Source organism: Protopterus annectens, chromosome 4.part0 (assembly GCF_019279795.1).
Source record: "Protopterus annectens isolate FY-2018-M chromosome 4.part0, PAN1.0, whole genome shotgun sequence".
Taxonomy (NCBI): Eukaryota; Metazoa; Chordata; order Ceratodontiformes; family Protopteridae; genus Protopterus; species Protopterus annectens.
The window spans coordinates 752,537,247-752,563,579 of record NC_056733.1 but is presented as its reverse complement, the minus strand read 5'-3'; the positions used below and the strand labels follow the sequence as shown (position 1 = coordinate 752,563,579).

The 26,333-nt window shown below is 44.0% G+C and overlaps 1 protein-coding gene across 1 annotated transcript in view; it reads right to left on the bottom strand.

Moving 5' to 3' along the window:
• The window catches only part of DGCR8 (DGCR8 microprocessor complex subunit), a gene marked incomplete in the record, with an annotated part of 1,139,047 nt that overhangs the window by 843,898 nt on the left and 268,816 nt on the right, over nucleotides 1-26,333 (bottom strand).

The following is a 26,333-nucleotide window of genomic DNA, read 5'->3' as shown; positions in this document are numbered from 1 at the left end:
TTTGTATAAACTCTTAAGGGACCTGGCACCCACAGAACGTGAAAAACTTGAAGAGCTTAAAATCAGAGCTCTTGTTTCCTTGATGCTGATGTGATCTGCCCTCTGCTGAAAGGACCAAAGGCCCAGAACCTTCAGGGTGCCTGAATGAGCTACCCACCCCAGCTCTGAAGCATCCATGAAGAGTTCCTGGGATGGCTGAAGAGTTTATAAAGAAACACCTGGATTGAGTGACATCTGTTTAATCTACCAGTAAAATTCCAGTTTGAGACAAGGAAGTAGAAGAACCAGATGCTTTAAGTGAGTGGCAGTGTTGAAACCATACAGACTTTAGGTACCACTGAAACTTTCTCATATGAAGCCTACCCAGAGAAACCTCGGGATGGGAGATGCCATGAACCCCAAAGCCCAAAACTCTCCCTGGCCAGTAGACAGGACAGGGGAAGCTGGGAAAAGCTACACAACCTTGAAGGCAGGAAAACAGGCTAGCACTGGAACAATCCGGATCATGCAGCCTAGAAAAAAGTGATCCTGAGATTGGAGTCAACATTAACTTTTTTAAAGTTGACAATGAACACCAGGCTGTGGAACAGAAGCTGCATAAAGTCAAGATCCCACATTAGCTTGGTTTAGGATGGGGCCTGAAGTAAAATGTCATCCAGACAGGGAAATATCAGAATGCCCTGAAGCCTGCAAAAAGTGACTACTGGAGCTAGGCATTTTGTGACCACCCTTGGGACTGTTGAAAGCCCAAAGGGCAAAGCAGAGAACTGAAATGAGGGGAAGAAACAAAGAAATGCAAACATTTCCCAAATAGAGGGTAGACAGGAATATGAAGTTTGGCTTCCTTTAAATCCAGGGAAACTAGAAAAGCCTGGGTGAGTAGAGGAAACAAAGTTTGAAGAGAGCGCATTTGGAAGGATGACACTGAGAAAAAATATTCAGAGAAAGATCCAGGACAGGACTCCAAGACCCCTCTTTCTTGGGGACGAGAATCATTCTGGAACAAAACCTAAATCCCCAGTTCCCCTGGTCCTTGGAACCAGATGAATGGTACCCTAGGCCAGCAAACCCTGCAATACCCCTGGAAAATGAGGAAGCTGTTCTGCAGAAGGTTGAGGGATACTGGAAAAAGGTAGTGTTTTCCAGATAAAAGTAACCCTGCCAAATAATGGATAGAACACAGGAGTCTGCTGTGATCCTTTGCCAAACTGGTAGAGAAAGTCTCGAGGAAGAGAGAGCTTGGCCAAGAGTAAAGGAGGGCAGAAAGTCAGATGGTTGCAGACTTGTCAGGAAATCACGGATTCTGGGACCTAGGCATTTGAGTAGGCTTATCAGGAAAAATATACCTAGGAACCTTAACATTGGAAGACTGTCTACACAAAAGGCAGTTTTCTAGTAGGACAGTTGCTCAAACTTGGGAATGGGAAATACAAACATGCACTTCAAATATTTCTTGACCTCATCCTGATCCTGCAAAGTATTAGAGCTCTGCCACAGCAGTGCCAAACAAATTTTGTTTATGCAGAAGACCACCTAGAATTTTCAACTTATCATTTGGCAAGGCTTGAAGGTGAAACCAGGAATAACACCTCATCACACAGCCAGAGGCAGCAGCCCCAGAGGAGGCATCAGCTGCATCACAAGTGCATTTTGGAGATTGACGGGCAAACCTGAGAAGTGGAACCCAACAAGGAGAAAGCTGAGGCCTTACCCCTATGTCAGGCATATCAAATACAATCTTCCCAATCTGAGAAAGAACAGACAAGTTATATCCTGTCATATTGGTCTGGTAATTTATAGCTCTAAAGACTAAAGTCGCAGAAGTATATACTTTTTTCCAATTTTCTCCATAGCTCTACTGTCCTTGTCCAACGAAAGGAGCTTATCAGAGGGCAACAGCCTACAGAGCTTATCAGTAGTCACAGAAATGGCCTCTGGAGCAGACAAAGGGCATCTGTAAAAGAATTTGTAAGCATCTGGCACCTGTCAGGCTTAAGTGCTGGAGGCTGGAAGTCTAGTGCAAAGGAAGCAGCAGAAGTCTCCAGTACAGCAGCCAACACAGGAGGGACATCAGAAGGTTTAGGATAGTCTTTTCGTAACTACATTTTCTGGACATCTGATACCTGGGAGAAATCCCATTTAAAATGTTCCATCATACACAGCACCGTCTCTCCAAAGGATAGTTCCTCCAAAGGAGGATCAGGACTGAGATCCCTCTTCCTCCAGCCCAGAGTCAGAAAGAGAAGGCAAATGAGAGCAACAGACTAAAGAGTTAGCAAAGTCAGACTTCTCATCTAAGGACTCTGGGTCCCTTCCGCTTCTGGGGGTAAAAGACACACAGTATATGCAGGAACTGAAACTCCTTTGAGGAGGTTTTAAAGCCATGAAGGCATTGAACAAGTCTTGAGTGAAGTCCTGCAATTCCTTTGTGGATCTCTGGTAGCAGACACCACATGCTTAGACCTCTGCCTTTTCTTTAAGTGGACATCCACCTTGATAAAGTTTGATGGGTCAGACCCTGCCTGGATCAGATCATGGTACTCAGCAAACCTTCTCAAACAAGGATCTTAGGAATCCCTCTAGATCTCCTCTGAAATAATCAACTGTTTCCCCCCAACATCTGCAGCAGATGTTTGGAAGGCCTCAGAGAATAAGCGAGAAGCCATTTCCATATTGGCCTCCGAGAGGGTTGCAGCAGAAGAAACTGGCAGCAATACCAGACTGTCCCCTGGGTTCTAAACCTCAGACATCCACTGGAAGCTGGACAGCAGTAGGCTCAGGCAAAGATTTATTTTCTTCGAGTAGTGGCTGTACCTCAGGGTGAACAATACCTTGGCCAACAGCTAGAGAGAGAATTTCTCAAGATAAAAGGGAAGAAAGAAGGCTACATAATGTCTTGGGTACAAAAGCCTAAGACAGAACATTCAGTGTGGTTGCGAGATGCACCTAAGCAAAACAAGTACATATGATGGCAGCCCATATGGGACATGTCACTCCAAAGTACAGTTTTGTACCTACCATAAATGTAGATGTCCGAACAGGATAGCATCTGCAGTCCTAACAAATGGGTTGTCCTGTCGTCAGGCAGCCCTTCGGTCGGCCGGATTCCAAAGTCTGGGTCTGGCCTCGGCTGGTGTCGCACTTCACCCGACGTCATCTCTGCTGGTCTTCGGGTATAAAGGCATCAGCCGACGCCATTTTCCTCAGTGTTTCTTGCCCCAGATGCCAGTAGCCCTCTTGGATAGCTAAATTTTTGGGTAAATGCCAATGTTTCCCAAAAAGTAGAAGGCAAACACAAAAAATATATATGTATGTACATATATACAAACAAATACACCATAAGAGATCCCCCCCCCCAGCTAGCTATTAGGTGGGCAATACCCTAGGAGTACCACAGAGGGGAAGGAGGGTGGGTAATCCTGACTGCAGATGCTATCCTGTTCGGACATCTACATTTATGGTAGGTACAAAACTGTACTATGTCCTTCAAGGATGCATCTGCAGTCCTAACAAATGGGTAGAATACCACAGCCAAACTAGGGGAGGAGGAATAAGAATTATGGTGTTGTTAGGATCCCTTGCAACACAGCAGTGGCAAACCCTGCTCGGGATCTAGAGTATAGAGGTAAGTTATAATGCTTGGCAAATGTATGCACGGAGGTCCAAGAAGCCGCCTCAATAATGTCTTTGGTAGCCACTCCTCGTAAGAAGGCTGTGGTAGTGGCTGTAGCCCTTGTAGAATGAGGCCTTATGTTCTGTGGAATTTGCTTTCCATGATAGGAGTAACAGAATCTTATGCAATTTCCTATCCACTTGGAGATTGTCTGTTTGGAAATTGCTTTTCCTTCCCTTCCTGTTGCATAGGCTACTAGGAGCTGGTCAGTTTTTCTATTGCCCTTGGTTCTGTCCAGGTAGTAGCGCAACTGTCTATGTACATCCAAGGTATGCAGCAGTCTTTCCCCTTTGTTCTGTGGATTGGGAAAGAAGGTAGGTAGGTGGATTGCCTGGTTTAGAGACACTCTGGATACCACCTTAGGCATAAATGTAGGATTAGTTCTCATGGACACTATCTTGATGGAAGATTAGGAAGGGTTGCACTGCCATTAAAGCCTGTAGTTCCGAAACCCTTCTTGCTGAAGTAACTGCCAGTAGGAAAGCAGTTTTCCAGGATAGGTGTTGAAGATCTGCTGTTGCTGCTGGTTCGAATGGAGGGAGTGTCAATTTTTCTAGCACAAAATTCAAGCCCCATGCTGGTAATGGTGGTTTCCTAGGAGGTTTTACATTCTTAATTCCTCTGAGGAACTGCCTGAGTAGAGGATGCGAGAAGACAGGGGGATCGAGGCTGTAATCTACAGAAATAGCTGATGCATGTATCTTGATGGAGGAATAGGACAGGCCAGTATGTAGGAGCTCTGCCAAATACTCCAGGATGTTGGCAATATCTACCTTTGACACATCTTTCCCTCTTTCCGTACTCCAAATGACAAACCTTTTCCATTTTCCTGCATAGTTCCTTCTAGTAGAAGGTCTGCGGGCCTCAAGGATAATGTCTTTAACCCTTTGGGATAAATCTGGGATGGATGCTCTTATGTAATGTTCCAGGCAGTGAGTTGCAGAGTTTTCAGGTTTGGATGCAAGATGTTGTAGTTGCTCTGAGTCAACATCAAAGGAATCAGGGGTAGAGTCCACGTTCCCCCCCGGGACATGCTCCTCAGTAATGGATACCAATGTTGTGTTGTCTTGGCCAATTTGGAGCTATCAGAATTATCCTTGGACGTTCCTCTTTGATTTTCAGTAGTACCTTGTGCATCAAAGGAAGGGGTGGAAATGCATATGCTGTCAGGCCTTTCCAATTGAAGGATAGAGAGTCCACCTTCCAAGCAAGAGGGTGGTATGTCCTTGTGCAGAATTTGTTGAGCTGGTGATTGAGTGGGGATGCAAATAGGTCTATTTGTGGCATTCCCCATTTCTTTGTGATGGCTTTGAAGATGTCCGGGTGTAGCATCCATTCGTGAGCATCCGAGGTAGTTCTGCTTAACATGTCTGCTAGGATGTTTTCTTTTCCCTGTACAAATATTGCCTGTAATTGAATGTTGTAGCTCAGAGCCATATTCCACAGGTCCAGAGTCATTCGGCATAGGGGGTATGAATGCGTGCCTCCCTGTTTGTTGATGTACCACATGACTGTGGTGTTGTCTGTCCTTATCAATTGGCCCTCTTTGAGGAATGGTCTGAATTTCTGGATTGCTAGTTTTACTGCCAGCATTTCTTTTTGATTTATGTGCAGGTGTAGTTGTTCTGGAGTCCATAAGCCTTGAATGCACTTGTCCAGCATGTGTGCCCCCCAACCGAGGTCTGAGGCGTCCGTTGTGATGGTTTGGCTTGCTTGAATGTTGTGGAAGGACAAGCCTGGGTTTGCCTGGCATGTCTGAGCCCACCATAGGAGCTCTTGTTTCAGGCATGGGATTAGTGGTATTTCGGTTTCTAAGCTGTGCTTGTGTTGAGACCATAAATTCTTTAGGTACCACTGTAGCTTTCTCATATGTAGTCTGGCATGAGGGACCAAGATTATGCAGGATGCCATGAAACCCAAGGCCTGCAGTACTTTCCTTGCTGTTAGTTTGTTCTGCTTTGCTAGTGCCAAGAAGTACAGAGGAAGTTGTTCTTATTTTTCTGCAGTTAGGAATGCCATCTGTTTTACTGTGTCCAATTCTGCACCCAAGAATGTTATTGTCTGGGATGGTACCAGTTTTGCCTTTTTTAAATTGACTGTGTATCCCAGGGCTTGTAGTAAGCAAATGACTCTTTGTAAATCTTGTGTCAGCTTGCTTTTGTTGTCCGCTTGTATCGGGCAGTCGTCCAGGTATGGGTAAATTTGGATTCCCTGAAGCCTGCAATGAGCGATTACTGATGCCAGGCATTTCGTGAACACTCTGGGCGCAGTAGATAAGCCAAAGGGCAATGCTGAGAATTGATAATGCTCTGATCCTGCAAGAAATCTGAGGTATCTTCTGCAAATTGGTCGTATGGGGACGTGCAGGTATGCCTCCTTGAGATCTAGAGTTACCAGCCAATACTCCTTGCCCAGCATGGGAAGAAGTTGGTGTAGGGTCAGCATTTTGAATTTTGGAACGATGATGAATGTGTTTAAAGCGGACAGGTCGAGAATAGGTCTCCAACTGTTCTCTTTTCTTGGTACTAGGAAGAGTCTGGAGTAAATCCCTTGCCCTGTTCTGTAGGTGGTACCCTTTCCACAGCTCTCATCTTTGTTAATTGAGCTATTTGTTTTAGGGCTTCTGACTTTTGATTTGGTGGTAGGTTTGGCATTCCTCTTTTTTGCTGGTAAGGTGTGGAAATGAAACCTGTAGCCTTGGTCTATAGTTTGCAAAATCCAGTTCTCTTGTGATATAGTGCCAGTTTTTTGAAAATAAGGCTAACTTTCCGCCTAAGGGTGCTACTATTTGTTCCCTGGTAGGCGGTGTTAGAGCCAAGTCACTGTGATTGTCCTGTTGCAGTGGTAGTGGTTGTATCTGTGCCTCGTTGGTTATTGCCTTGCCACTGGCGTCCCCTATAGGCACCTCCTCTGGATTGATTTCTGCCTCTGGAACGTCTATTCCTGCCTCTCTGATTTTTAGAGGAGTCTGGAAAGGACCAATTTTTGGAAGGCCAGTTCCTGCTGAACCTTGGGGGCTGTACCTGTAAGAAATCTAACTGTTTGTACAGATTTTGCCTTCTCTTCCATTTTCTTCATTACTTGTTGGGCAGGAGAACCAAATAGACTGACCTTGTCCATAGGAGCATCTAATAGCTTTGCTTTAACATGATCCGCAAGACCTGCTCTTTCAACCATGCATGCCTTCTTATAACTGTGCCAGTCATGGCTGATCTAAATGAAGCCTCCAGTGCATCATAGCCACATTTTAAAGAATGGTTACTAACCTGCTGAATGTTATTCACCATTTCTAGAACATATTTCTTATCTAAGGAATCATCAGAGGACAGTTTCTTAGTTAACTGATCAAGCATAAACTCTTGGTATTGGATCATATGAAACTGACAGTTCAAAGCTCTAGCTGAGAGAGTAGCGGAGGTGTATACTTTTTACCCCATCTCTAAGGACCTGGATTCCCTATCAGAAGGGAGAGGGTTTTAGCTGAGGTCGAAGCTACTGCCTTAGGCCCCTGGGAGATAGTCTCGGATCTGCAAAAGGAGCCTTGTATAAGTGGTGATGAGTGTCCGGTACCCTGTAGAACCTGTCGGGCTTAGCAGGGGCTGGAGGTAAAGTATCAGGAGCAGTGCAAACATCATTAAATGCATCATCCACAACAGGAAGTACTGGAGGTATAGCTAAGGGCCTATGTTGTGGTAAGTGTAAAAAGGTCCTAAGCCTTTTTCTTGAATCTGAGAAATCTTGTCCCTGCCATTGGAATTGCTCTCGCATGGCATGTAAGGTTTCCCCAAAGGAAAATTCCTCTGGTGGAGAGGCAGAAGGAATAGATTCTTCAGCATCAGAATCTTCATAAGTAGAAAGAGGAGCCTCTGGATGGTCTGTAATGTCGGAGTCATCAGAAGAGTCATCTGAGGAGCCTGGCTCAGGGGGCTCTGCTCTAGGTCTTTTTTCCAGTGGTTGTGAGGCCCTGTCTGGGTGAGATTGGGATCCCCTTATTAGAGAGATGAGATCCTCTGCCAGAGTAAGCATTTGTGAACTGGAGCTGGGCCTGTGAGAGGGGGGCTTAACAGGCACTGATTTAGCAGTTTTGGCTGCTTTAGCCCTGGCAAAGGCCTTTATAGACATGGCTGCAGGAGGCCTAGCAGCACCACGTGCTGGGGTAGAGACATCCAAAGGGATGGTGTCCGATAACTCTAGAGAAACCACATTAGAAGGCAAAATTTCAGAGGCCGATTCAGCTAGGGTAGAAGGGGCCTCGGTAGTAGTCATGGATTCGGCTGTAGATTGAACCGTTTGCTCGGTTTCGGCCGAAACCGCGGACCGCGAGTGTCGGTCCTTTTCTTTGCGTTTCTTAACGATTTGGGAAGTCGGAGGATCCGACGGCATAATGTACGCAAAGTCTGAGCCGAAAAACTGTTCAGCAAACTCCGACCGACGCCTAAGCGTTCGTCGGTTGAAGGAAGCACAGGCTAAACAAGCTGCTACGTCGTGGTCTGGGCCTAAACAAGGTAAGCAGTAACAGTGGAAATCTTTATGAGGTATTTGTTTCCCACAAGTTAAACAGTTATTTTTTTCTGACATCGGCTGAGGCAAGAAAGAGTCCCCAACGGGGTACTTAGCTTTTAGAAGTCTTGGTTGTATTCGGTAATATTAATCTCTGGATCTGACCGACCAGCACTTGCGAACAGCTTCTGCTTCAGGCGCCACGCGGCAAGAAAGACTGAGGAAAATGGCGTCGGCTGATGCCTTTATACCCGAAAACCAGCAGAGATGACGTCGGGTGAAGTGCGACACCAGCCGAGGCCAGACCCAGACTTTGGAATCCGGCCGACCGAAGGGCTGCCTGACGACAGGACAACCCATTTGTTAGGACTGCAGATGCATCCTTGAAGGACATCACTGATATTCCCTTTCTTGGATGACATGTTGACACAAAAATAGAAAAAGGAACCCCAACAGGGTACTTATCTTGAAGGTGTAGGCTTGACGTAACTAGCAAACTGAAGGGCATTCAGATGGACAAAAAGATAATGGTGTTCAGACTGGCAGAAAAGAGGTTCTAGTTTGGGGAGTGTTCGTATGTCACCTGTAAGCCCTACACTTAAGCGGGGAGCATATCTCTGACATACAATGCGGCTAGGTAATAAAAACATTGGTATTCAGGATGGATGTAGGCTATCCTTGGCAGATCCTAGAAGGTATGAATACTGCAACAGTGATATGGAGGGACATCCAAGTACATGAATTTGATAAAGAAAGGATTTCAGGATGGATATTCTGCAGAATATCAAGAACAAAGGAAAAGAGGAGTACTTTGATAAAGGAGCTCCAATAGTGATAGAAGAGGGACAGAAATATAGAATAATGGCAGTTTTGTGGTAGCAAGGGGCTGCCAGCAAGGGTCGAGGATTAACCAGGCATGCATTTACATTACACTTGACTGCTATTACAGAGCTTTAAAAAACATTGGGAGAAATAATCTTTCAGCAAGGATTACTGCTTGTAGGTAACTATTTCAGATCATGTACCAATAATTACCAAACAAAAAAAAATTAAGGGTAATGAAGTAAAGGCAAGACAATGGCCCTTCCCCACCCACCTGCTAAAAACGTTTTTAAGGTATGAGCAGTGGAGGTTATCAAAGTAATTAGGGAAGAATACTTAAACTTATAGCTAGTGAGTGGGATAATATGAAAAAAGTGTTTAAAAATAGGATATCTGGTTAAAAAGTAATATGAATTATTTAGAGGACTAACAAAAGTTCAAGAAATCACAAAATAAGTGGAATCTCACAGAACAAAAAGAACAATTGAGTGCCAACAAGAAAGTAAGGGACTACCTGGATAATATGCATGAGTTGAGAAAGATTTTGCTAAGCAACTGATTTTTGATAAGTCTGGAGCACAAAAACTTTTAGCACAGCAACTTGGCAAATTTGTATAAAGTAGAAAGTTGGGAAAAAGCACAAATGGAAATATTTATGAAAGACTTAAGCATACCAAGTTAGAGGTAGACGAGGCTCAACAACTAGTGAAGACAACAGGAGGCAAGATAAAAATGATGCATAACCAATCTGCCGGAAAGTCTCCAGGAATAGATTGTACTCAGGTGGAAGTTTGGAAGCTAGGAGGGGGAAAAGGGATAAAACATCTGTAAGGTTTTGTTTTTAAGTATTTTAAAAATAGGGAGGCACCAATATTATGGAAATATTTCAATTTTAAACTATGATTATAGAGCATTTATGTCTAAAATGGCTAAAATAATGGCAATGATGATGCCAAAAATTGACAAATATGGACTAACGTGGTTTTGTGAAGGGGAAGCAAACATTTGACAACATTAACAGAACATGATGATCCAGAGGAAAGCAGAATGCAAGAAAATACTGCTGTTACTAAGTCTTGATCCAAGGAAAGCATCTGAGAGTAAGCTGGGATTTTATGAGTAAGGCAATGGAAGCATTTGCCTTTCCTAAATCAATAAGTTTAATTAGAAGTACGTGAGGGACTGGAGGAAAAATCAAAGGGGGAAGTTCCTCTAATATATTGTGTTTGGACAGAGGAAAAGTACAGTTTTGTACCTACCATAAATGTAGATGTCCGATAGGTATGCATCTGCAGTCATTACATATGGGTTTTCCTGCCTCAGGCAGCCCTTCGGTCGGCCGGATTCCAAAGTCTGGGTCCGACGTTGGCTGATGTCGCCCCTTCCCCGACGTCACAGTGCCTGGGGTATAAAAGCATCAGCCGACGCCATCTTCCTCAGTTTTTCTTGCCCCAGATGCCAGGTGCCCTCTAGGAATGCTAAATTTGGAGAAATGCAATAAAAATCCAAACATTTGCAAAAATATATATATATATATATATATATATATATATATATATATATATATATATATATATATATATATATATATATATATGTAAAAACAAATACACCATAATAGAACCCCCCAGCTAGCTAATAGAGGGGTAAGCACCCTAGGAATACCACAGAGGGGAAGGAGGGAGGGTAAAACCTGACTGCAGATGCATACCTATCGGACATCTACATTTATGGTAGGTACAAAACTGTACTATGTCCTTCAAGGATGCATCTGCAGTCATCACATATGGGTAGAATACCATAGCCAATCTGGGGGTGGAGGAACTAGGAAACAGATGGTGTAGCTAAGATACCCTGCAGGACAGCCGTAGCAAAGGCTGCTCTGGATCTGGAATATAAAGGTAAATTGTAATGCTTGGCAAATGTATGCACGGAGCTCCATGTGGCAGCTTCTAAAATGTCCTTTGTAGCCACTCCTCTTAAGAAGGCTGTGGAGGTGGCTGTGGCTCTCGTAGAATGAGGTCTAATGTTAGCTGGTACAGTCTTTCCATGAAATGAGTAACAAAAGCGAATGCAATTTCCTATCCATTTTGAAATAGTCTGTTTGGAAATTGCTTTTCCTTGAGTACCAGCAGCATATGCTACCAGCAGCTGGTCAGTTTTTCTGAAACCTTTAGTTCTGTCCAAGTAGTAGCGCAACTGTCTGTGAATGTCCAGGGTGTGCAGTAGTTTCGCCCTTTTGTTTTGTGGATTTGGGAAGAAGGTAGGCAAGTGAATGGCTTGATTCAATGAAACCCTGGATACCACCTTTGGCATAAAAGTAGGATTACTTCTTAATGAAACTCTGTCCTGGTGAAAAATAAATGGCTGAACTGCCATCAGGGCCTGCAATTCCGAAACCCTTCTTGCTGAGGTTATTGCCAGAAGGAAAGCAGTCTTCCATGAAAGGTACTGTAGATCTGCAGATGCTGCTGGTTCAAATGGAGGCAGTGTTAGTTTTTCCAACACGTAGTTAAGGTCCCAAGCAGGTAGAGGTGGTTTCCGAGGAGGTTTGATGTTTTTGATTCCTCTTAGAAACTGTCTTAGGAGAGGATGAGAAAAGACAGGTGGATCAGTATTGTACTCTGCTGAAATTGCTGAAGCATGAATCTTAATAGAAGAGTAAGACAGACCATTGTGGAACATTTCTGCCAAATATTCCAGGATATGTGCCATGTTCATCACTGTCGCATCTAGGCCCTTTGTGGTGTTCCAGATGAGAAATCTTTTCCATTTTGCTGAATATGCCTTTCTTGTGGAAGGACGGCGAGCTTCCATAATAACATCCTTCACTCTCTGGGATAGCTTATCCTGAGGAGGAGTCAAGGTATTCTCCACGCTGTTAGTTGCAATGTTTTCAGGTTGGAATGTAAAGTTTTGTATCTGTGCTGTCAGTAGAAGTGGCCATAGAGGTAGAGGCCATGGTTTCGTACGTGACATGCTCCTTAGCAGTGGGTACCAGTGCTGTCTTGGCCAGTCCGGAACTATCAGAATCACTTTTAGCTGTTCTGTCCTGATCTTCAGTAAAACCTTGGTCATTAATGAAATAGGAGGAAATGCATACACTGTCAGATTTCTCCAGCTGAAAGAGAGGGTGTCCACTTTCCACGCTTGTGGGTGGTATGTCCTTGGGCAGAATTTTTTCAGTTGATGACTGTGGGGGGATGCAAATAGATCTATGTCCGGGCTCTGCCAAGATTGTGTTATCTGTTGGAAGATGTCTGGGTGCAGCATCCATTCGTGCGCATCCATGATATTTCTGCTTAATCTGTCCGCCAGTGTATTGTCTTTCCCTGGCACAAACTGAGCTTGTAGCTGTATATTGAGTTTCAAGGAAAGATCCCATAGATTCATTGCCAGTCTGCAAAGAGGGTAGGAATGGGTACCTCCTTGCTTGTTTATGTACCACATAACTGTGGTGTTGTCTGTCCTTATTAGTAGGTGGCCTTGATGCAGAAAGAGTTTGAAGGCCTCGATTGCATGTATCACTGCTAGCATTTCTTTTTGATTTATGTGCATGCGTAGCTCCTTTCGTGACCACTGTCCTTGGATACCTCTGCCCTCCATGTGTGCTCCCCAACCTAAGCCTGAAGCGTCCGTTGTAATAGTTTGGGAGGTTTTTGGCTGTGTGAAGGGCAACCCTCCGTTGGACTGGCTGGCCTGAGCCCACCACAGACATTCCTTGTGAAGGCATGGAATGAGTGGGATTAAAGTTTCCAAACTGTGACTGTGCTGAGTCCATAAACTCCTTAGGTACCACTGTAGCTTTCTCATATGTAGCCTTGCTTGTGGAATCAAAAGAATACAGGATGCCATGTAACCCAGGGCCTGCAGGATTTTCCTTGCAGTCAGCTGAGTTTGTCTTGTCAGATTCTTGAAGTAACCCGATAGCTGACTGTTTTTCTTCTGTGAGATGAGCCATTTGGGTGGTTGTATCTAGATCCGCACCCAGAAAGGTTATTCTTTGGGATGGAACAAGTCTTGATTTGTGCATGTTGACTGTATATCCCAAGGCCTGTAGAAGATTGATGGCATAATTTAAGTCCTTTATCAAAGTTTGTTGGTTGTCCGCTTGTATAAGGCTGTCGTCCAGATATGGGTATATTTGAATCCCCCTGAAGTCTGCAGTGTGCTAATACTGATGCCAGGCATTTCGTGAATACTCTGGGCGCAGTAGATAAGCCAAAGGGCAATGCTGAGAATTGATAATGCTCTGACCCTGCAAGAAATCTGAGGTGTCTTCTGCAACTGTCTGATAGGGACATGCAGGTATGCCTCCTTGAGGTCTAGAGTCACCAGCCAAGACCCCTTGCCCAGCATGGGAAGGAGTTGCTGTAGTCAGCATTTTGAATTTTGGCACAATGAGCTAAGTATTCAGTGCGGACAAGTCGAGAATTGGTCTCCACTGATGCTCCTTTCTTGGAATAAGGAATAGCCTGGAGTAAAATCCTTGGCCTTGTTCTGAAATAGGAACTTTTTCTATGGCTTTCATTTGTAGTAAGTTTGAGATTTGTTTCAAAGCCTCTGCCCTTTGATTTGGTGGCAGACCTGGCATGCCTTTTCTTTTTGGCAATGTGTGAAAATGGAACCTGTATCCGTTGTCTATTATTTGGAATGTCCATTTGTCTCTTGTAATGTTGTGCCAATTTTTTGAGAATAAAGAGAGCTTTCTGCCCAAAGGTGCTTCTAATTGAGCCCTGGTAGGCGGAGTCAAAGCAAAGTCATTGAGTTTGTCCTTGTGCAGCAGTTGCAGGTCCTGAACTGCCTGTCTGGATTGGAGATTGCCATTGACGGCCTCTGTAGGAACCCCTAGCTTGCCCTCTACCTCTGGCACGCCTGTTCCTGCCCCTTTGAATTCTTTCTGTGTCCGGAAAGGACCAATTCTTGGAAGGCCAATTTCTGCTGAATCTAGGCGGTTGGACTTGAAGAAAATCCTTAACTGTTTGTACAGATTTTGCCTTTTCCTCAAACTTCTTTAGGACTTCTTGAGCAGTGGAACCAAATAACTTTTGCTTTTCCAGTGGAGCATCCAAAAGCTTAGCTTTAACATGGTCTGGCAGAGATTGTTCCTTCAGCCAAGCATGCCTACATATGACAACACTTGTCATTGCTGACCTACATGAAGCTTCCAATGCATCATAACCACACTGCAAGAAATGGTTGCTAACCTGCTGGGAGTTATGTACCAGATCCTGAAGGGATTTACGTTCAAGGGGTTCAGTAGAAGGCAATTTCTTATGCATTTCTTCTAACAAATACTCTTGATACTGTATCATATGAAATTGACAATTTAATGCCCTCATAGCAAGAGTGGCAGAAGTATACACTTTTTTACCCCATCTCTCTAATGCCCTGGACTCCTTTGCAGAGGGGAGTGGGTTCTTAGTAGTAACAGCAGCAACCCCTTTAGGGCCCTGTGAAATAGTTTCAGGGTCAGCAGAATGGGCCTTGTAAAGAAAATTATGCGTGTCCGGGATCCTGTAAAACCTATCGGGCTTAACAGGGGCCGGAGGCAGAGTGTCAGGGGTCATACTAGAGTCAGAATACACATCATCAATGACATTTAAAACAGGAGGAATAGCCAAATGTCTATGCGGAGGTAAATGAAGAAAAGTTCTTAGTCTTTTCCTGGAATCAGAATATTCCTGGCCCTGCCATTTGAAATGCTCTCAGTGTGAAGGGTCTCCCCAAAGGAAAGCTCTTCAGGAGGGGAGGCTGAGGGAATAGATTCCTCTGCATCCGAATCCTCGTAAGCCGAATAAGCCTCCACCTGGTAGTCTGAGTGATCAGAGCCATCAGAGGCCTCCTCTGAGGAAAGGGGATTGGGGGGATCCACCCTGGGCCTTTTGTCTAGAGGGGGTTCGGAGCCCCTGTCCGGATGGGGCTGAGAGCCCCTAATTAAAGAGATAAGGTCCTCTGCTAAGGTTAGAATCTGTGAACTAGAAGAGGGTCCCTGAGGAATAACCCTGGGAGGCATGGCTTTAGTGTGTTTTGCAGCTTTAGCCCTGGTGAAGGCCTTAATAGACATGGATGCAGGAGGCCTGGCTGCACCACGTGCTGGTGTAGCTTTGTCTAAAGGTATGGTGTCGGAAGATTCCAATACACTAGCTTCGGAAGGCAATTCTGTAACAGACTCGGTAGGAGCCTCCGGGGCCGAGGCTGTCGGTAGTATTATTTCAGGGTTCGGAAGTTCCAAGGACTCTGTATCAGCCAAGACAGACACTCGCGGTAGGCCTAGCCACGGTTTCAGCTGAAACCACGGCCCGCGTGTGTCGGTCCTTGTCTTTCAGTTTCTTAATTAAATGTGATGTCGGGGTTTCTGACGGCATTTTGTATGAAAAACTATCCCCAAAAAACTCTTCTGTGAACTCCGACCGACGTCTAAGGGTGTGTCGGTTGAAGGAAGCGCAGGCTGAACAGGCCGAGATGTCGTGGTCTGGGCCTAAGTAGGAGAGAGAGTAAGAGTGGAAATCCTTATGAGGCATTTGTTTCCCACAAGTAAAATAATTATTAACTTTTTCTGACATCGGCTGAGGCAAGAAAGCGTCTCCAACGGGCTACTTAGCTTTTGAAGTCTTCGGATAGCGAATTTACAGGAGCTGGCCAACCGGCACTTGCGAACTGCTTCTGCTTCGGGCAACACACGGCAAGAAATACTGGGGAAGATGGCATCGGCTGACGCTTTTATACCCCAGGCGCTGTGACGTCGGGGAAGGGCCGACATCAGCCGACGCCGGACCAAGACTTTGGAATCCGTCCGACCGAAGGGCTGCCTGAGGCAGGACAACCCATATGTGATGACTGCAGATGCATCCTTGAAGGACATCAGGCAGGGGTGCCCTCTTTCTCCTTTATTACTTGCATTGTAGTTAAAATTATTGGCAAGAAAAGACCAACTAATAAAATGATTTTTTTTGAGCTGGGATACAGGATCTGAACTACCTAGACATAGTAAGTCCTTGTTAAGTTTAATTCTGGTGGCTGCCACAAAAGCAATTACTAGAAAATGGAAATTGAAATCTAAACCAGCTATACTTGATAGTAAAGAACATTGTCACAGAGAAAGAAACACGTAAGAATAAATTACAAACAAAAAATGGAAATTATGGGAAAACAAGGTTGAGAAGGCAGGAATTGAACAATATATGTAATGTTGCTTTGATTATATAATATACACATCAATATAAACTATATATATCAGTGTTTCTAAATATAAAAGAATAGTTGTGTAAAATCTTACCTTTACCATAGATGTCCTTCTCTTCACTGCTGCAGTATTCTTAACTTGAGGGATCCCCCACCAGGTGACCAGACGTTGGCCAGTATAATAAAAAAAAAAAAGTCATACTACTCTAGGGTACGTGGCATGTCTCACACAGGCTGCAGTCGGACATAGGCTATAAAAGCTACGAACATACGTACCATCCTCAGAACTGAATGCCCCAGGAGGAATACCACACTACGGATCTGAATGGTCAGTACATCCAAGAAAACAGACCAGAGGAGTAAGGAGGGTGGGACAGAAAACTGCAGCAGTGAAGAGAAGGACATTATGGTTATGATACGATTTTACACAACTATTCTATGTCCTTCTATTCACTTGCTGCAGTATTCTTAACCTGAGGGAGAATGCCAAAGCTCAAGAAGTAAAAGAGGAGGATGTAGCAGAAGAACTCTCAATGAAGCCACGCAAATGGCTTTAGCAAATCCAGCTCTGGATCTGGAAATGCTATCCGGTTTGTAATGTTTGGTAAAGGTATAAATACAAGACCAGCTGGCTGCTTTAAGGATGGCGCTATTATCAAACCCTTGAAGAATGCCTTACAGCTCTGATACAATGGGCCTTCACAGGAGGAGAGGCTTTTCCACAGGAGGAGAGGCTTTTCCATGGAAAGTGTAACAAAGGGAAATAGTCTTAGAAATCCAAAAAGAAAAAAAGTCTGCTTGGAAATCAGTAAACCCAGAGCCCTGGGATGGAACTTCACAAATAGATTTCCTGCTAGCGTTAGTCTTGTCCAGGTAAAATCAAAGTTGTCTAGGTACATCTAATGAGTGCAGTACCTTCTCACTGTGGTTCTGGGGAGAATAGAAGTTTGGTAACTAAATGGACTGGTTATGGGATAAATTCATTAACCACTTTTAGCATAAAGGATTTGTTCTCAAGGATACCCCTGTCCTTATGAAAGGCAAAGGAGAAAGGTACAACCATAAGGGCTTGCAGCTTCAAAACCCTTCCAGCTGAAGTCAGGGCCACTAAAAGAGTTTTCCAAGAGCGATGTTTAAGGGAAGCTGAAGATGCAGGCTGAAAAGGGGCCAGGGTCAATTTTTCTAAAAAAAATTAAGGTCTCAAGGAGGAGGGACAGATTTCCTAGGGAGGCCTAAATGGGAAAAATGCTGTTAAGGAATTGTTTAACCTCAAATCTGGATGCTAGAGGGGGAGATAGAGGCAGGCAAGCAGAAACAGCTGACATACGTGCTTTGACAGAACAAGCCAAGCCAGCAGAGAGCAATTTACACAAAGACAGAACCACTGGGATTCCCACCATCAGTGGGTCTTAGTTCTTGGATAGACACCTGAGTGAATATCTTATCCATTTGGAAATGCAAGACTTTCTAGTAATGGGTTTTCTAGCCTCCTGCAAAACCCTGAGCTCGTCCTCGGAGAGTAGGTGCCTGAAAGGAATTAGAATCCTATCACTCACAGTGTCAGCTGTAGCACTGACAAGTGTGGCTGTAATAGGGGTTCTTTTGTTTTTGTTAGAAGGTCCACTCTGTGGGGTAACTTGTGATGACCCTTGGCTAAATACAAAAGGGGGAACCAGTGGTGTCTTGGCCACAAGGAAGTCACTAGTAAGATGGTCCTGATGAATCACTCCTGAAAATGGAGAACATCAACATCTGTGCTGTATCAAAGACCTGGCTCAAGGCAGCAGAAAGCACACCTGCACTACCAGGCTATAACTCATTCCACAACTTGGACCGAAGTTCCAAAGGTGGTGGTGTTTCCATATTCATAAAGGATCCAAACTCCTCCAGACTGGTAGCCCAACATGATGCATCAGAGATACTTCAGCTGCAGCTAACATTGGGTAAGACAGCGGATTCAGGTCATAGCCATGTCCCAAGGCTCGCACTCCCGGTTCCTAAGCACCCTGGAAAATATTAGGGTTAAACCTAACACACTCTTACTAGGTGACCAACTACCCCTCCAATAACTAGGTAAACTACTCTTGTACTAATACACTTTACAGTTTCCTGGAGTTCATTAATTCCAATGCCCTGGACCAGCTCGTTCTTACCGCCACTAGAGGTAGCAACATCCTTGACCTGGTCATTACTAACATGAGCGACCATTGCTCTACATCAGTAGTCAGCTCCTCCCTGGTTAGATCCAACCACAAACTAATCACCTTGGAAATTCACATGCAGCCCCCCCTAGCAAAGGTAACCACCATGAAAAACTTCTCCAAAGCTAACTTTGGGCTCCTAAAAACAGAGGTGGCTAACTTCACATCACCCATGCAAATGGAGAATAGTTGTGTGACTGCAGAATCATACACCAATGCAATGCACAAACACGTAAACAAATGCATGGAACTTGCCATGCCCAATAGAACAAAGACATTCCCCTCCAAAAAAAGGAAGCCATTCTGGTGGTCCCCTGCTATAAACAAACTCTACAACAGAAGGAGCAAACTGATGTGGAATAAGGTAAAGTCCCAAGACTGGAAAAACTCCCTTATCAGCCTCAACAAAAAGCTGTGATCCCTCATCAAATCCTCTAAAGCTAGCTATGAAAACAGAATTGCAGCAGATAGTAAAGACAACCATAAGCCCTTCTATAATTATGTAAAGAATCTCCACGGCAATACCCAGATTTGTTCCGAACTACTGCACAAGGGTACCACCTATACCAAGCCAACAGACTTTGCCAGTATACCAGCCGACAGATTCAGTGCCATCTTTACCCCTCCCAAAGGACCGATCACACCACCAGTAGATGGCCAGGCACCCACTATTACTGCTGCACAGGTTAAAACAACACTGTCCAAGGCCAACAATACAGCTTCTATGGGACCTGACAATATCCCTGGTTGTCTGGTTGTGTTCTACATGAACTACAGAGTGAACTGGCACCTCACCTGTGTGCCCTGTTCAATCACAGCCTCACCTCAAGTTTTTTGTCACTACTGAATGGCGCACTACAGTCATCCCTCTCCACAAAGGAAGAGCAACAGACACTGGGAACTATCGCCCCATTAGCCTGACGAGTCTGATATGCAAAGCTATGGAACTTATCATGGACCAAATAAACAAGGATATAGGGAATCTCCATACTCAGGATCCCAAACAGTTTGGTTTTGTGAAAGGTAGATCACGCCTGCTCAGCTTGGTCGACTACTTTGAGTCAAGTCACCAGAGATGTGAATGAAGGCAAGGCGGTTCCATACAGCCCACCTTGATCTGGCCAAGCCTTTTGATACCATTCCCCACTCAGGAATCAAAAAAACTCAAGCTTGGCATCAACCCCTGTACCAGTAGGTGGGTTGCAAACAGGCTCACAGAACCCACAATGTGAAAGTAGCTGACTCAGTCACACTGCCGACTAGTCACGAGTGGAATCCCACAGGGTTCGGTCTTGGGTCCTCTCCTGTTTGGTATCTACTTCTCGAAATCCAGGCCAACACGATGGGACTCCGGCTGACAAAGTTAGCAGACTATTGCAAGTTGGGAGCCATTATTAACTCCCCAAGTGATCTTGACATACTACAGAATGGCCTCATTGACACCAATGACTGGTGTCAGAACCATGGCCTTAAGCTCAATGCCAAAAAAATGTATAGTCATCCCTCCTTTAGGAAAAACCCGGTTCCATGGAATTATCACATTGATGGTAGTCCACTGAACACAGAAGGCATAAGAGATGTGGGAACACAGGTTGACAGCAGCCTCTCTTTTGATCACCACACTGCCACTGTGGTCAGAAAGTCCTACGTGGCACATCTCATTACCAAGGGTTTTGCATCCAGGAAGAAAGAGGTAATTTTCTCCCTCTACTCTTCCCTCATTAGGCCAGTCATAGAGTACAATGCCCCATTTAGCATGCATCTCACTAGACACCTGCAACCACTGGAGAAGCCGCAAAAGTACCTCGCAAAGAGGATCCTAGGCCTTAAACACTTGTCCTATATGGACAGACTCAAACTCCAACTATTCTCTCATATCGCCTCCTTAGAGACAAACTCTGCTCGACTTACAAAGCCATGTCTGACCCAGTCTGTTAGAAATGCTACATCTAAAGAAATCCCAATCCCTCCGCACCACACGCTCCGGAGACCTCAACCTCATTACCACAATTAACAGAACATGCTGGAGGGACAGGTTCATAACCCAGAGACTACTCGTGCTATGGAAGAGACTTCCCATACATGTCAAGCAGAGCACCTTCGCTGACCCTCTTCAAGAGAAATCTGGATGAGTGGATGGGAAACAGAAAATTCACCCTGGGGATAACTCCAGTGGCTCTACTTGACAGAGGCACTGGGAACTACGGTCGGGTGGCACTATGCCATGGTAATCCTATGGCTAGGCTTGTAAAGGCCCCAGGGCCATTAGCCTAGTACACACCTATAAACCTATGAATCTAGAACAGGACTTTTGGAATTAGAAAAAGGGAAGGGAATGCATATAGAAACATCCCCTTCTAAGAAAAGGGCACCTACTTTCCAAACCAGAGGACTTGGGACACTGGCACAAAATTTTGAAAGTTGTCTGTTCAGGGGGGACGCAAATTAATCTATTTGAGGAATACCCCATTGGTCAACTATGTCCAGGAACACATTCCTGTGAAGCATCTATTCATGGGACTGAGTCAAGGACCTGCTCAGGGAGTCTGCCATGAGATTCCAGTTGCAGGGAATGTACACTGCCTGAATAGTCATGTGGCACTGGGCAAGAAATTCCCATACCAGAAGGGACAACCAGCAAAGGAGATAGGATCTGGTGCCCCCTGCTTGTTCACATACTATAGGACGGTCATGTTGTCTGCGAACAGACAGCCTGGGCAAAGCAAAGCAGCGGGGGAAATACTTGCACAGCTAGGAGCAATGCTCACATTTCCCTGATGTTGATGTGCTCTGTTTTTGGGGAGGGAGACCAAATTCCCTGAACTGTAAACCTGCTCAAGGTTGCCCCCAGCCCACATCTGATGTAGCTATGTAGAGTTCTAGGACTGGGGGCGAGAGGATGCAGAGGTAGGCCTGGCTTTAGGTCTGTTGGACCCACCATAGCAGTTCCCTCTTTAGACAAGGAATGAGGGGGACTTAGTATTCTAGTGGGTGAGAATGCTGGGTCAACACAGATCAGAGGAAGCACTGGAATTTTCTCATGCGGAGTTTTGCCATTGGCACCATGGGAATGGTTGAAGCAATGAATCCCAGCACCCTGAAGAACTCCCTGGCCATGATGCGAGACTAGGAGAAAAGGGAGTGAAAGAAGGAGCAAAGGTCCTGCACCTTCTGATGTGGAAATGACATCTCATGTCTGTCTGGATTAGACGACCCAGGAAAATGTGGTTCTGTGAAGAGGCGAGGACTCGCTTCCTGAAGTTGATGGCGAATCCCAGTTTTCCAAATAGGGAATGGTGGTCTTCATATGTTGTAGTAGTGTGGGGAGTTGTATCTTAAGACCAGGTCATCCAGGTATGGAAAAATCTAGATACCCAAAAGCCTGCAATGTGCTAACACGGGAGCCAGGCAGTTTGCGAACTGTTCAGAGCTGTAGAAAGGGCAAGGCAGAGAATTGAAAATGCCAGGAACCCACAGAAAAAAAAAGGTAAATTGCCTAAACATGGGGTGAATAGGGATGTAGTGTGACACTTTTGTTTTGGTAAACAAATAAACAAGTCCTTGTGGGTTCTGTTTAAGCAGCTTTATTCTATACAACCACAACTGTAAAGTTTAGACTATGACTAAGTAACTTGCATACAAACTAACTGCTGTGATCATGCATGTTTACACACTGGCTGCTTCTTCAAAATGGCACTAGAGGATTGCATGCGTCTGGAACTTGCACATGCATATACAGCCTCGCATGCATTTTAAAGACATAGTGAACACATGCTACACTCTGATCTACAGCCTCCCTCTGAGAAATAGATTGTGCAATTTATCCTGAGATATTTAGCAAGCAGAAATCACAAATAATCTGGAGACATGTATTATACAATACTAAGTACACATGTATATACAATCAAATCCACATTGCTGGGTATGTCACACTAGGCTTAGAAACTTGTCCATATAGTGTGACAAAATTGAGAATCAGTTTTAGCAACTGAAACAGTCTCTGCAAAATGGCTGACCTGTGGAATGTTAGAATTACACTCTGGAACAGAATCAGACCTTTGAACACATACTGGTCTGGAAACAATGTCTGACTCAGTCTGCATCACAGATAAAATTATGAGATTGCAATGGTGATGATTCTGGTACAGGAAGATGTCAGATTCCTCCTATACTCTACAACCTTGGAGCTTAACCAATAAGATCTCGGCTCGGCACAGATGCCTGTAATCTATCTTATTCAATCAAAAGCTTTCACTGTCTGGGTTGTACCATCTCTTCTTCCCTCAAAGAAAGTAATCCACTCAGTCATACCTAGATTTCTGGATATTATGTTTCAACAATTGCGCCTTGATGGTTTTATTGTTCGAGTCAGGCTTCAAACCTGAAGTAGGTAGCAAAGTTCGTTTGCCTGGAAAGTTGTCTTTGAGCAGGTGAGCAAAGAAGAATCACAGGCATAAAGCAGATGCCCTATGCTGACTGTCTAAAAAAACTCCAGCTATACTCTGTTGCATATCGCCTACTCCGAGGCAATCTCTGCTTAACATACAAGGCCAAGTCAAACCCAGAGCTGTTGGACATGCTACAAATCCCAACCCGTGAGAGCCACACGCTCCAGGGATCTAAACCTGGTTATCACAATGAACAAAATATGCTAGAGGGATAGGTTCCTGACCCAGAGACTCCCCACACACTGGAATAGACTGCCCATACATGTCAAGCTGAACGCCTCTTTTTCCCTCTTCAAAAGGAACCTTGACAATTGAATGGGAGATGGGAAATTCACCGCGGGGATCACGTCAGTCACCCTGCTAGACAGGGGACCAGGTAAGTAAATATTCTGGGAAGAAATAGCCAGGGAATTGTTATGGCTAGGCTTGTATGGGCCCTAGGACCGATAGCCTAGTACCAACTATGAACCTATAAGATCGTCACGAGGTATGTTTCTGAGGTTAAGTAAATTCAAGAATACATTGGTACTATCACGCTTTCACTTTTCAAGTAACTGCTTTGCACTCTGTACTGCACATTCAGCTAGACCATTGGATTGAGGATATTCAGAACTACAAATGACCTGTACAAAGTCCCATTCTCTCGCAAATTTCTGAAACTGGCTAGTAAATTGAGTACCATTGTCAGAATAAAGTTTGTGAGGACTTCCACGAACTGAAAAATGACATTTAAGCTTAGTGATAACAGCTGCTGAGGTAACATTGGTAATAGATCAATCTCAAACCAGTTCGAGTAAGTGTCTACCAAAAACCAAAAAGTGTTGATTATTCCATTCAGAGATATCCATTGGAACAGTAGACAAAGGTAGTTCAGGTATTGGATTTAGCTGAAGTGGTTCCTTTTGCAAATGTGCTCTGGTACCATCACATATCAAAGAATGAACACAGTCAATGTCTTTTGATAATGAAGGTCAGAATACTAGTTCTCTTGCCCTTCTCTAAATAGATAGTAAACCTGGGTGGCCACGATGCAAAATCTGAATATATTCATGCTGTAAATGAAGCAGAAACAATAACTTTAGGACCTCTGAAAATAATACCATCTTCCAACAATTCATCTCTGTAGGGAAAATATGATTGACACTAGATTGTTTTGATGGTCATCTGGCATGTAGTGATTGAGCATTTGTGAAATTGGATCAGTCATAGGGTGATCTCTCAACAAGTCTAGTGGTGGAAAAATTATGCACTGATATTACATCAGTCAAAATTTTCAGCATCAAATAGTTTTGTTGAACGTCTAGGTGATCTGGATAAAGTATCAGCCAGATAAAACAATTTACCTTTAGTGTAAACCATTTTGAAATTGTACTTTTGCAATCTGAACATCATTCTTTGTGATCTCACCAGAGCAGAAAGCACTGGTTTCTTTAGAATAGTCACTAGAGGCTGATGTTCAGTTTGAATTTGAATAGCTCGCCCATAAATATAATCGTGAAACTGGGAACATGCAAAAACTGTTCCTAGAAGCTCTCTCAATTTGAGCATAATGCATCTCAGTTTGAATAAGTGCCCTAGATGCATAGGCTACTGGTCTGCTCTCTTGTAGAATAACTACACCAAGACCAAAGTTAGAAGCATGACAGGACAACTGGTTTATTCACAGTACCTTAACGTGGTGGTGGTGGGGGGGGGGGGGTGCAATTTTCTGTTTAAGGTCATGAAACGTCTTCTGATGATGATGTAACCATGACCATACAGCATTTTGTTTTGTGTTAACTCTCAACAGTGGTGTCAACTCACTGAAATCTGGTATGAACTTGTCCAAATAGTTGACCATACACAGAAAACGCTGTAAACTCTGCACATTATCTGGTGCTAACATCTCTAAAATAGCTGTTTGGTTGGATCAGGTTTTAAGCCTGAACTTGTAAACAAATGTCCTACGTAGGTTACTTCTAGAAGTCTGAATCTGGACTTGAGAGGACCGAGCTTCAAATTTACTTCATGTGCTCTACCTAGAACTTTCCTGAGGTTTCTATCATGCTCTGCTTCGCCACTGCCTCCAACTTGTAGACGATCTACTATTACGGCACAAGGTTAACCTGAGAAAATTTGTTTCATTGCATGCTGAAAAACTTCACTTGCAAAATTTATTCCAAATGGCATCCTTAGAAAATCTGTATCTGTCAAACAGGGTGCTAAAAGTAGTTTGAAATGAAGATTTGCGATCAACCATCACTTGCCAAAATTAACCCTCTGCATTCAAAAAAGAAAACAGAGTGGTATTTGGTATTAGAGCTCCTACTTCAACTGTGCATGTTGGATGATATGGCCTCTAAGGATTTGTTCAAATCTTTTGGGTCAATGCATATTCTCATTTCATCACAGCCTTTCTTGTGTGCGGCTACCATGGATGACACCCATTCAGTTGGTTGTGTGACTGGACAAATCACACCTTGCTGCACCATCTTATCCAGCTGAGCTTTGACAATCTTGCACAACTACTGGAACACTTCTTGCTGGTCTGACCACTGGGGTGACTTCAAGATCTAATTTCATAGACTATACAACTGGAAGCTTACCCACCTTAACATCGAAAATATCAGCATACTCTGAGAAAAATGGCTTCTGCAAAACTCGGACTTGGAACTGCACTCACATGATGAACTTCTTTAGCAAATGAAAGCAGATTCATTCTCAAACTATCTTTGAGACCTAGTAAAGATTGGACTGTTTGGACTACACAGAATAAGTTAACAGTTCTCAGCCAAACAAGGATGTATTAGTGAACCTTTGGTTTGAATTTTTTCATCTCCAAACAAGACTCTCTCTGCTGGTTACGTTGAGCTGTTCATTGGTTCTCACTTTTGCAAATGTATCTGCTGATATAACATTGCACTTTGATCCAGTGCATACTTTGAGCTCTGTGCATTTCCCATTTATCAGAACAGTGAAAAACACTTCACTCCTGGTCAATAGATTTACTGTGTCAACTCTTTCGCCCAGCACTGATACACCATCTATATAGAAAGCTGATAGTTGTTAAAGGTCATACAAAAAAACAAGTTGATCAAGTAGAGCCAAAACTGTGTGGGGCTTACTTGATTTGCAAAACTTTTGAAAGTGGTTCCATTAATTACAGCACTGCTGACCATATGCTAAACATTTTTTTAGATTCATGGTTTGCACCACAATTTCGACAGTTAGCAATAAAGCTAGACTTGGTTTTTGCTGACTCGCACCTTTATGGCATTGTGATGGAGGTGGAGCCTGCACTTCTAGAACTTTCTGGAATACCTGGCACCTTCTTTGGAATCCCTATAGTTGCTCTTTGCTTAGGCCTGTTTCTGCATGCCACACGTTGCATACTGTCGAGGTTTACTCTGGAACTTGCTGAAACCATGCTTTTTCCCTTTTTTTGTCACCCTGGTTAAGTATTTTTTTTTTTGAAAAAAAATTGCCCCTTTTTTTGAGGTTTTTCCTCTGGATTCAGGCTTTTGT